The sequence below is a fragment of the Protopterus annectens genome, chromosome 8.part0 (genome assembly GCF_019279795.1).
Source record: "Protopterus annectens isolate FY-2018-M chromosome 8.part0, PAN1.0, whole genome shotgun sequence".
Taxonomy (NCBI): domain Eukaryota; kingdom Metazoa; phylum Chordata; order Ceratodontiformes; family Protopteridae; genus Protopterus; species Protopterus annectens.
The window spans coordinates 293067376-293079660 of NC_056741.1; positions in this window are offsets into that span (position 1 = coordinate 293067376).

A 12285-nucleotide genomic window follows, 5' to 3' on the forward strand; every position below is an offset into this window, starting at 1 on the left:
CAAGATCAATTCGTCTATACCCAATGTTGATCTCATTTAAAGATATAGCTTCATAATTGCCTGAATGATATAAAATATTGTAAATCTCATTTGTGGAATCCATCCTGTTATACAGTACAACTCCACCCCCCTTGTCGGGTTTCATTACCCTAACCTCTTTGTTCTTAACCAATTCCTCTAAACATCCACGTTCACCTTTAGTTAAATTTTGATTAATACAACGTTGGATATTTTTATCAGTCTTATATAATTTGTTAAACTTATGAACATCCTGGCTAGCCATCTTTTCAAAGCTTGCTACACCAGGATGTGTACAAGGAATATAAGTACTTTTCTTCTTTAATGACATCCCTAAAGTACACAAAGCTAACAAAACATGTTAGGGTCTGCTGCTGCTCTGATCTATCAGCATGTGCTAGAATCTGTGGGTGGTGAGGAGGAAAATGCTGACAACCAACTCAGACTGAGGAGGAGGAGGAGGAGAAGACAGGGTTACATGATCTGGAGATAGTAGAGCGATACAGGGTGGACAGGGACATACTTCAGCAACTTCTTTAGCTGTGAAGCCTTAAGAATACTAGCTACAGGTACTTTCCAAAGACCAACTGGGGATATCATGGGGGTCTCACAGGAATCTGCATGCAGGATACTCCACCAGTTCCTGGATGCCATGCGACAACATGCCACTGAGCACATTCACTTCCCCAGCACTCGTGAGGAGAGGACCAGCAATATGTGTCTTTTCCACAGTGTAGCAGACTACCCAAAGGTACTGGATGCCATAGACTGCATGCACATCCACATCAAAACACCACCTGGTGAACAGGGTAAGGTCTACAGAAACTGCAAGGGCTTCCCCTCCATCAACTGCCAGGTTGTGTGCGATGCCCAAGGCATTATCATGAATGTGTGTGCTGGCATCCCTGGAAGTTATCAAGACTCCCACATCTGGCATTCATCACAGCTGTACTGGGCATTTGCCAGAGTGGACATCCCATATGGCCACCTGGTGGGGGATGCTGGCTACGCACTGGAGCCATGGCTGATGACGTTCATCAGAAATGCACACATACCCACACAAGTATGCCATAATAAGGCATATGCACAAACCAGGATCATTATAGAGCATGTGTTTGAGATGCTTAAGTCATGGTTCTGCTGCCTTGACATATCCGGTGGAGCTTTCCAGTACTCTCCAGGCACATGTGCACACATGTTCATAGTATGTGCCATGCTGCACAATTTGATCCTGTGGAAACAGCTCCAGCAGAATCAAAATGGGGAAGAGCCACACAGCCCCCCACCATTGCCAAGGCCTCCACAGGCACAGAGTGACACTGAGGAGGAACATCCTGAGCCTGCACCTGTAGGCAGATGGAGGTATGCCTGGTATGTCCTGGCCTTGGCAAAGAGGTAATGCATAGCACATACACTGACACTGTAGGGCCCCAGAGACTGATCTCTCTCTCTCTGACTCACACACACAGTAAATTTTATGCCAAACATCACACCACCTATACCTGACCATGTATAGTCAGTGTATTGCGTGCATCCGACATAGTCAGCCCTCAAGCACCACCCTCACAACAGCTGCAGGCACAAGGTAAGTCAGTCCCTGTACAAAATAAATAAATGGAGTAGAACTTTCTGATAGCATATCTGTGGTATTGATCAAGCATGTAAGGGAATGGGGTGCCTAACTGGGATAGCAGCAGACAACTGACAGCTCTGTGGGACAGCAGGAAGTGTATCCCCAGTACTGCTCTACCTACACCATGCAGTACCCCCTAGCTGACAAATACTACTGCAGTATATGTGGTGAGCCAAATAACTAAGGGGGTCATAGGTCACATGCATGGATGTCAAAGTGGTGGTCCCATACCCAACACCAACCTAACTCAGCAGATCAGCTGTAGAAAACCATACAGAAATGCCTGGCAAGGGCCCCCACATGGCGACATCCATTAAATCCCCACCCACAGATTTTTTACACAGTGATATCACAGCAGGTCTGGCAGTGACAGTATGGCTTTGAAAAGTAAAAAGTCTGAAACTACAAATGTCTATGCCAGAACAATCTGACCTGTGGTTGATACTATTATGCTTGTAGTCTGAAAGATTGGGCACACTACTATGCTAAATGGGACCAAAATGTAAAGCAAATATCAGCACAGTCTGTGCAGATGTGTATCATGTACAGTTGTGTCACCTCTCCATAGTTCCACAGAAATGCAGTAACATGTTCCTAGCCTTAAGCAACATCCAGCTGTCAAGTAAAAAATACAGTCCCAAGATGATAAAGCATCCAGTGCAACAAAAGGAGAACAAATAGTAGAAAAACACTGGAAGCAACACAGCAGACAATCCAAAGACAATATCCAATTTAATGAAAATAGTAAACTATTTCGAGGGTCCACTTCTTCATCAGACTAAAAACAATTAAATGATAAAACAGAATCTTTAAATACTCCTCCCTTCCATCATTAAATACATCAATTAATGCAGCAATTAAAACATTTAAAAAGATAGCACATGATTTACCTTAATACATATGCTAATGATTGAGCTGTCTAGCTTTAAGGAAAGGTTTGAAGGAAACCATAAAATTTAAACCTGGCGCTTTATCTGCACGCAGTAACATCATCCATCTCTGTTCTGCAGCTTCAGTGATATTTTTCATATCACCTCCTGTTTTCCTATCTGCAACCAATTCCAAAGCCTAAAACTTAAAAGTGTGTTCCCTACCTTTGTTCTTTACATGCATGGCTAATGCACTATTTTCTTTCATATTTTTTATATCTCAGACATGTTCCAATATCCTGTCTTTGCATTGCCTATTAGTTTTGCCAATATAGTATGAAAAACACTTAACACAATAACTGAAGTACACCATATTCCTTGTTCTACAGTCGGCGTAGTGTGAACACTCTACCTTAAACCCTAATACTGGATGTGTAAAGTGTGTGCCTGCATGTATAAAGACACAGGCACTACAATTCCTACAGGTGTACGTACCTGCTCTGACAGATTTATCAATAACCTTAGGCAAACTGGATTTATAGCAAAGGTGACCCTTCAGTGTCTTGTTGTTCCTAAAACTGAACTTAGGTTTTTCACCTACTACACCCTTTAACTCTTCCACTGTTGAGAGTATAATAACATCAAGTCCTGTTAATAACATCACATACAATATTTATATTACTTGCATATGTCAAAGTCATCCTTGGGCAAATGTTATCACAACCTTTACTCTCACTCATGGACATGGGGCTCTCACCTATTGGATTCCCATTAAAATACGGTTTACACCTGGTCGCCCTGTCTCTCCATGCTTCTTTAATACATTTATCAATGTCCTTACCTTTATAACCTCTTTCTATTAAATCTAATTTCAGAGATGCCAGAGCTGACTCTAATTCCAAGTCATCATTATGTAATCTTATTAGTCTCACCACTTGTCCAGTTATGTTGCGTTTCAGTGATTGGGGTGCATACTCCTACTATGTAGCAAGTTATTTTTCCTGACCTGTTTCCTATACAAGTTAGTTCTAATATTGGTTAGAGAATAGATAAACCAGAGTGAAGACCACCACGATAATGCAGCAAAACTTCTTTTATTTCAGTAACAAGAGAACACAGAGATGAGCGCTTTCGCGTACAGACTGTACGCTTCTTCAGATCTATTAAACTGTAAAGCTTTCATCCTTATATACTAATACATGTTCTAATTATTAAAACCAAATCATCTAATTAACACAATAATCAGTTAATCAATGTAACAATCAGTATTAAAACGAGCCAAAGAACACAATAAAAAACACAATGAAAGTCACTGTCTCTAAAATGTATATCGCTCCTCACTGCAAACACTGTGTGGAAACTAGAAGCTGAAACTATTCTAATACAGTATCACAATTAAAAAATCACAATTAAAAAGTCAGTTCTATATGACCACATATTGTAGCACTATACATACAATTTTTCAGTTCCATCGCACATAAATTCCATATACATTTGTTCTAAGCTGAGAACTTAGGATTCAAGTATATAAAGGGAATGTCTATATATGTGAAAAAACATGTATATATATGGACGCTAAGATGTGAGAATATACCAAAATATACTAAAATCAAGCTAAGCTTGTCAAAGCTAAAACCATATTAAAAACATGAGCAATAATATGTGCTTAAGACATTGAAGGCATGAAACTAGGACAACTTGTATAAAACGTATATGGGAACATCACATGACATCTTGACTGTGAAGCAAAAAACAAGAAAAACCAGATAGTAACAGTTAAAAAAGTTAAAAAAGTAGTAGTAAAAGAGGGACTTATCAATTCTAGAGACAAACGCATATCTAAATATTGTTAATAGGAATTCTAATGTGAAAGCAAAAAGCAATATATTGCTTAAAATGTATTTTTTGCGCACTGTAATTATATGTAAATTTCAAAAAAAAAATCTGTGGACGTATTTAGATAACCAATAAAATCTTGTAACAATTGTTAAAAATAAAAAACACTTTTGCTGGAAAACCACATTTGTTTGTGTAACCAAGACATATGAGTCATGGATGTGGACATTCTGTGATACTCAGTACAGTCGACAGGCAGGGCTAGGAGTTTAAACATGGGAATGCACTCACTGCAGGCAGGCCTAACCCTGGAAGATGGTGACATGTCTGCACACACAGAACCCTGGGCCACAGCTCTGGGGAGTAACACACCCCTCCCTGATCTCTCATCCTGTGCAACATCCTGACCCCAACAAGTGTCCATCCAAGCAAAATGAGGTGGGCCATACATATATAGGTTCATAGGTTCATAGGTAGGCACAAGGCTATTGGCCCTAGGGCCTATATAAGTCTAGACAAAAAAGGTACCCTGGCTTTCGCGACCCAAGAAAATAATTTTCCTGTGTACCTGTCAAGCAGAGCCACAGAGGTGATCCCCATGGTGAATTTCCTATTTCCCATCCAATCAATAAGATTTTTCTTGAAGAGTGCTAATGAGGAGCTTTGTTTGATATAGATAGGTAGCTTGTTACAGAGTATGGGAAGTCTCTGGGACAGGAATCTATCCCTTCAGCATGTTCTGTTTATTGTGGTGACAAGGTTTAGGTCCCTAGAGCGTGTAGCTCAGAGGGATTGGGATTTCTTTAAGTGGAGCATGTCCAACAGCTCTGGGTTTGACATAGCTTTGTATGTTAGGCAGAAATCGCCTCTAGGTGATATGTGACGATGTAAACCTGGAGTTGTTTGAGATGGTATGCATAGGGCATCTGTTTGAGGCCTGTAATTCTCTTTGTGAGGTATTTCTGCGGCCTTTCTAGTTGTAGATGTCTTGTGAGGTACATGCCAAAAGGGGCATTGTACTCTATAATGGGTCTAATGAGTGATGAGTAGAGGGGAACAATGACCTCTTTTTTCCTGGATGAAAAACGTTTTGTGATGATGTGTGCCATGTAGAAGTATTTCCTGACTACTGTGGTGATGTGATTATCAAAGGAGAGACTACTGTCCAACTGTGTCCCAAGGTCTCATCACACTTTAGTTGTTAAGTGGACTACCACCTATGTGGTAGCTCATGGGTACAGAGTTTTTACCAAAGGGGATGTCAATGCACTTTTTGGCATTGAGCTTGAGGCAATGGCTTTGACACCAGGCATCTGTCTCAGTGAGGCCCTTTTGTAGGATGTCCACATCATTAGGAGTTTCGATTATGTCTCCATGTTTGCGGTCATCTGCAAACTTCATTAGCCAAAGATCTTCTGTGTTAGCCTGTACTTCAGAAAAGTAGATACCAAACAGGAGAGGACCCAGGACTGAACCCTGTGGTACTCCAGTTGTCACTGGTCTGAAGTCAGATTTGGAGTCTGCTACTTTCACAGTGTGGGTTCTGTCAGTGAGCCAGTTGGGAACCCATCTTGTGAAATATGGATTTATACCTAGTTTAGTGAGTTTATCTATAATTCCAGAGTGGAGGATGGTGTCAAAAGCCTTGGCGAGATCTAGATAGGCTGTGCGAACCACCTTACCCTCGTCTACAGCTTTGGTACTGCTTCAAAGAAGTCTATCAGGTTTAGGAGACATGATCTGCCTTTTACAAACCCGAACTGGGTGGGGTTCAGAGTTTGGAGATTACCAATGTCTTTGTTTATAAGTTCCACGATGATACGTTCCATGGCCTTGCAGACCAGGCTCATTAAGCTAATGGGGCGATAGTTCCCGGGGTCAGTGGTGGCTCCCACTTTGTGGAATGGGATAACTGTCGCTGTGCGCCATTCAGTGGGCACAAAGCCTGAGGTAAGGCTATGATTGAACATGGTGTTTAGATGGGGTGCCAGTTCATTCTGTAGTTCATGTAGAATGCAACCTGGAATGTTGTCAGGTCCCATGGATGCTGTGTTCTTGGCTTTGGAGAGTGTGTTTTTTTACCTGTGCAGCCTTGATTACAGGAACTTTGCATTCTTCCGGTATAGAGATGGGCCCTTTTAGAGGGTGAGAGGGGGGGGCAAAGTTAGCACTGAACCTATCTGCCAGGATGTTGGCAATATCAGTTGGTTCTGTATATTTAGTGTCATTGTGCTGTAACTCAGAGCAGATCTGAGTGTTGCCATTGAAATTCTTGACATAGCTTTAGAATGCTTTGTGGTTGCCTTTAACATCAGTGGTGATCTTGTTTACGTAACTAGCTTTGGAGGATTTTATGAGGGATATCAGCTTCTTACTGAGGCTGACCAGGGAGTTCCTCAAATCATGGGATTTTACTCATTTTTGCAACAGTTTGTTTCTTCTGTTGTAGAGTTTGTTTATGGCAGGGGACTACCAGATTGGCTTCCTTTTTTTTTTTTTTTGAGGATAGCATCTTGGTTCTGTTAGGGATAATATGATCCATGCACTTGTGTAAGTGCTTATAAAGTGCATTTGTGTAGGATTCAGCAGTCGTACCTCTATTGTCCGTCTGCATGGGTGTTGTGAAGTTTGCCACTTCTGTGTTAAGAAGCATGAAGTTGGCTTTGGAGAATTTTTTTATGGTTGTTTCCCTAATGGGGAGTGGGGGTGGGATGTGGATGTCTATGGTGATTAGCTTGTGGTCAGATCTGACCAACGAGTTATTGACCTCTGGTGTGGAACACCGGTCACCTGTGTTGGACCAGGTCTAGGATATTGCTGCCCCTGGTGGGGGTGTGAATAAGTTGATCCAAGGTGCTGGAATTTATGAATTCCAGAAAACATTGAGCAAGAGTTGGTACATGAGTAGTTTTCCCAGTTAATGGTGGGGTAGTTGAAATCACCCATTATTAGGGTGTTGGGTTGTACCCTAATATTTTCCAGTGTATCAAGAAATGAGGAGTGAGAATCCTGAGGCATGGTGAGGGATTTGTAGTAAGTTACAATTTGGATTGCGGTCTTGCCCAGAGTTAGTTGCACTTGGATAATCTCAGATGCATTATGCTGAGCAACTAGTCTGGAGGTGTAGATATCCTTAACGAATATGGATATGCCTCAACCTTTAGTGTTCCAGTCCAGGTTAGGTGGCCGAAAGGTGTGGTATGCATTATAGCCTGGTAATGCAGGGGTGCTCTCTGGAGCCTTGAACCAGGTCTCTGTCACTGCACAGATGTTGATGTTCTCCATTTTATGGAGTGCCTTGAGTGAATGCATTTTGAGGTTTAGACATCTAGCATTGAGTAGCATTACCCTCAGATTTTGCTTGCTTGTACCTGTTATGGTGGTGAATTTGTCATTTGAACCTTGCCTAAAAAAGGCACTATAGGGTTGGCAAGAACCTTAGCCAGCATCCGGAATTCCAAGGGCAACAGGTGCAGGCAATCTCTGGCAAAGCATCATGGTCTGTTGCTCATGTCATCTTAGGCAGACAGATACTGGATCCCCTTAGAATGACACCAGAAGCTTAGCAAATTGTTGAAGTCAATCATTTTTTCCTTGTACTGTGGTATTATTCTGGGTGATGGCATGATGCTACTCAGGGCTAAGGTCATATTTGCCTGGACTACAAGATTGGAGAGCTCCTCCACGTCTCTTTTCATGTAGTCCAGGGAGGTACATCTCAGGTCATTCACACCAACATGAACAATGACAGAGTCATATTTGTACTTGTTGTGGCATCACCTGAGTACGTGTATTATATAGCAGATCCTGGCACCCGACAGGTAGCTGACAGTAACTTTCTCCTTGTTTAGCCTAGCAAGTGGAACATCAGTGTGCCTGACTATAGAGTCAACTATGACTAGAGTGCTGGGTACGTTGTTATGCCTTATGGGCTGTGGTTGAGTGGCACATTGAGTTTGTGGGCTATGTGTCACTTGGGTTGTGTTGGGGGGTGGAGGTTGCTTGCGTTTCTGCTTTGGACGTCTCTGTTGCTTGAGAAGATTTTTATTGAGAGCCTCCATGAATGTAGGTGTGTGTTTTGTGTTTCTATGTGTGTGTTTTGGTGGTGCAGGTTTTGAGGGACTATGTGATGAGAGTCATGTGGTGCAAGTGTTTACCTTCCCCTCTTGACTGTCTAGTCCACTCTTGGGTGAAGAGAGCTTTGCTTCCAGTTTAGCTATATAAGTGCATCTCTCACAGATTGTAGTGTTGGGTGGTAGGAGGAGAGGGATGTCTGTGTACATGAGGCAATTGCTGCATTGCCCCAAGATGCCCAGATTCATCAGGCAGACAGGAGAAAAGACCGGGAGCTGACTCTTAAACACACACCTCCAGGCTGGTCAAACAGTCTGACACACACAAGGCCCTCCAAGTGCAGTCAACCATTGAGGAGAACCCAATTCCAAGTACTGGTAGCTATAGGCAAACATATCTGCCCAGAACCCCCCCCCCCACATATCCTATCCCCTACAAATCTATCTGGAGTCTGCCTGTCACCCTGATCCTGTCTGACTTATATTACACAACTGTGGACTGGAAATCAGCCCAGGCCAGAACATAAATGCACAGAGATTCCACCATTGTAATATATCACCAAGGTACTGGACCATTTCCACAGCACCAGCAGTCAATTGCTTGTAAGCACACCCCTCAACAGGCTGGATTGTGCAAGGATGTGTAGCATTTGGCCCATAAACCTGGTATATGCATCATCCATGTTGTGCTTGAAGGAGAAGTTGCTGTCAACCTGTGTCCCCAGATCTCTTAAAATGCCTACAGTGTTCATTGGGCTCCCATTGATGTGGTACTTACTGGGAACTGAGTGTTTACCAAAGGGGATGATGATGCATTATGTGGTGTTAAACGTCTTGGCATAGTTTCCACACCACTCATTGGTCTCAGTGAGGCCTTTCTGTAGGATGTCTGCATCACTTGTGGAGTTCATGATAGCTCCCAGATTGCAGTCCTCTGTGAACTTGGTCATCCAGAATTCCTCTGTGTTGGGCTGGACTCCTGAGAAGTAGATGCTGGACAGTACACTATCCAGTAATGATCCCTGTGGGACTCCACTCATGACTGCTTGCCAGTCTGACTTGGAGTTTGCCACTGTCACACTGTGTATTCTGTGAACCAATTTGCAAACCACTCATTAATATAGGGGGGTTGATGCCTAGTTTGTTGGGTTTATCAATAATTCTTTACTGAGGAATGGTATCAGAAGCCTTGGCCAGATTGAGGTAGGCTGTATGCAGCGCCTTACTGTCATACACAGCCCTGGTGACTCACTCAAAGACGTCAACCAGGTTGAGCAGGCATGATCTGTCATTCACAAAGCTAAACTGTGTGGGGTCCAGAGTTAGGAGATCACCCATATCTTGGTCAATCAGGTCCCTGATAATGTGGTCCATACCTGTACACAGTAGACTTGTCAGGCTAAGGGCCCAATAATCTCCAGGGTCTGTAGGTGCTACCCCTTTATGGAGAGGGGTGAGTGTAGCCATGTGTCATTTTGGAGGGACAAAGCCTGAAGTGAGGCTGTGACTGACCAGGACACACATATGTGGTGCAAGGTCTCTTTGTCTGTCATGTAGAACACAGCCATGGATATGTTGGGGTCCCATAGAAGCTGTATTCTTGACCATGGGCAATGCAGGTCTAACCTGGCCTGAAGTAATGCTGGGTGCTTGGCATTCATCTGCCATTGTGATTGTCCCCTTGGGTGGGAGAGAGGGCTAAAGCTGGCACTGAATGTGCTGGGAAGACTGTGGCTGTCTGTGGCCTCAGGATAGGAATTAGCATTGTGCAGTAACTCACAGCACTTGTGGTTATTGCTGTGGAGGGTGTTGATATAACTATCAAAGGCTTTTGTGATTGTCATCAGTGTCTTCTGCAATTCTGCCTTCATAGGTGCCTATAGGTGATTAAATGAGGGATCCCAAATTGTGTTTGAGGCTAATAATGGGGTTCACCAGTCTTGGGACACCACCTTTTTCTGCAACAGTGTCCTCCTTCTGTTGTATACTTTAGTAATGGCAGGGGACCATAACATTGGCTTCTAGTGTTTGGAGTACACTGTCTGGGTTCTGTTGACTAGGCTAGTACCATGCATCCATGTACATGTTTGCACAGTGCATATGTGTATGATTTGACAGTCATGCAGCTATTTCCCATTAGCATGGGTGCAGTGAAGCCATCCACCCCTATTTTTATGACTGCAAAGTCATCTTTGGGGAGGTTTTGCAAGGTGGTTACCTTTATGGGGGGTGTGGGTGAGATGTTGAGCTCCATGATGATTACATCATGTTTGTATCTGACCAGGTAAGGATTGACAACTGTGGCCAAGCAACAGTCCCATATGTAAGTAATCAACACAGGTCAAGGTTGTTGCATCCTCTCCTGGGGGTCAGTATGAGCTGGTCCAGGGCATTGGAACTGATGAATTCCAGGAAGCACTGGGCCAGTGTACTGGTGCTTGACAACTTTCCCCAGGTGATGGAGGGGTAGTTGAAGTCTCCTACTATGTTAGTGTTGGGTTGGACCTTCATAGATGCCACATTGTTGAGGACTGTGCATTGACAGTCTAGGGACATATATGGGGACTGATAGCATGCTATGGTGTGGATTGCACTATTACCCAAAGTCAGTTGTACTGGAAGTAACTCCAATGTATTATGCTGGGATACTAGTCTGGAGGTGGGCATATCCATTATGAATATGGAGACAACACCACCTATGGAGTTGTGGTCCATATTTAGGGGCTGACAGCTGTGGAATGCATCATAGCCTGTTAGTGCAGGGATGCTGTCTGCTGCTGTGAACCACCTCTCCATTACAGCACAAATGTCAATGTCCTCCACTCTGATGAGTGCTTTGAGTGACTGCATCTTGAAAGTTAGATGTCTACTGTTGAGCAGCATTACCCTCAGATTGAATACATGTCTAGTTGTTATGGTGGTAATTTGATTTGGAACACTGCCTAATAAGGCACCATAGGGGTGGCAAGACACTTACCCTGTACCTGGAAACCCAGGGCTGACAGATTTAGGACATCTCTGGCAAGGTATTGAGGTCTGTCAATCATGTTATCCCAAGCAGAGAGATACTGGATCCCCTGAGAATGACACATAACACATAAGCCAATGTTGCAGTCAATTATCTGTTGATAGTACTGCAGCATCACTCTGGGTGATGGCAGTATACTGCTCAGGACTACTGTCATACCTGCCTGGACCACATAATCTGAGAGTTCAACCATGTCTCTTGTCATGTAGTCCAGGGAGGTATGTCTCAGGTCATTCACACCCACATGGATGATGATAGAGTGATACTTGTAGTTGTTGTGGGGTGGCCTGGCTGGGTGTGTCATGTGTTGGAGGCTGGCATGTGATAGACAGTTGGCTGTTACCTCCTCCATAATCAGCTTAGTGAGTGGGACATCTGTGTGCCACAGCACTGAGTCACCCATAATCACTGTATTGTGCGAGGTGGTTAGCCTCAGGAGCTTAGGTTGAAGGGCACACTGTGTAGGTGATATATGTGTTATTTGGCATGGCTCTTTCATGATGTCTGAGTGGATGTCTGTCTTGCTGGTCTGTGCTGTTTGTGTAAATGTCCATTGAGTGCCTCTGTGAAGGTGGTTGTTTGACTTTTCAGTGTATGTCAGGGCTGTCATAATGGGTGCTGTGGTGAGCTATATGTTCCACATGGTATGGTGCAGGTGTTGATCTTCTCCTCTTGACCAGCTAGTCCAGTCTTTAGTGGAGAGTGCATAGTATCACATTTGGTGATAAAGGGGTATCTCTCACTGGTCTGAGTATTTGGAGTTTAGAGGAGAGGGTTGTCCGTGTACATGAGGCAGTTGCAACAGTGCTTCAGAGTGGACAAGTGCAC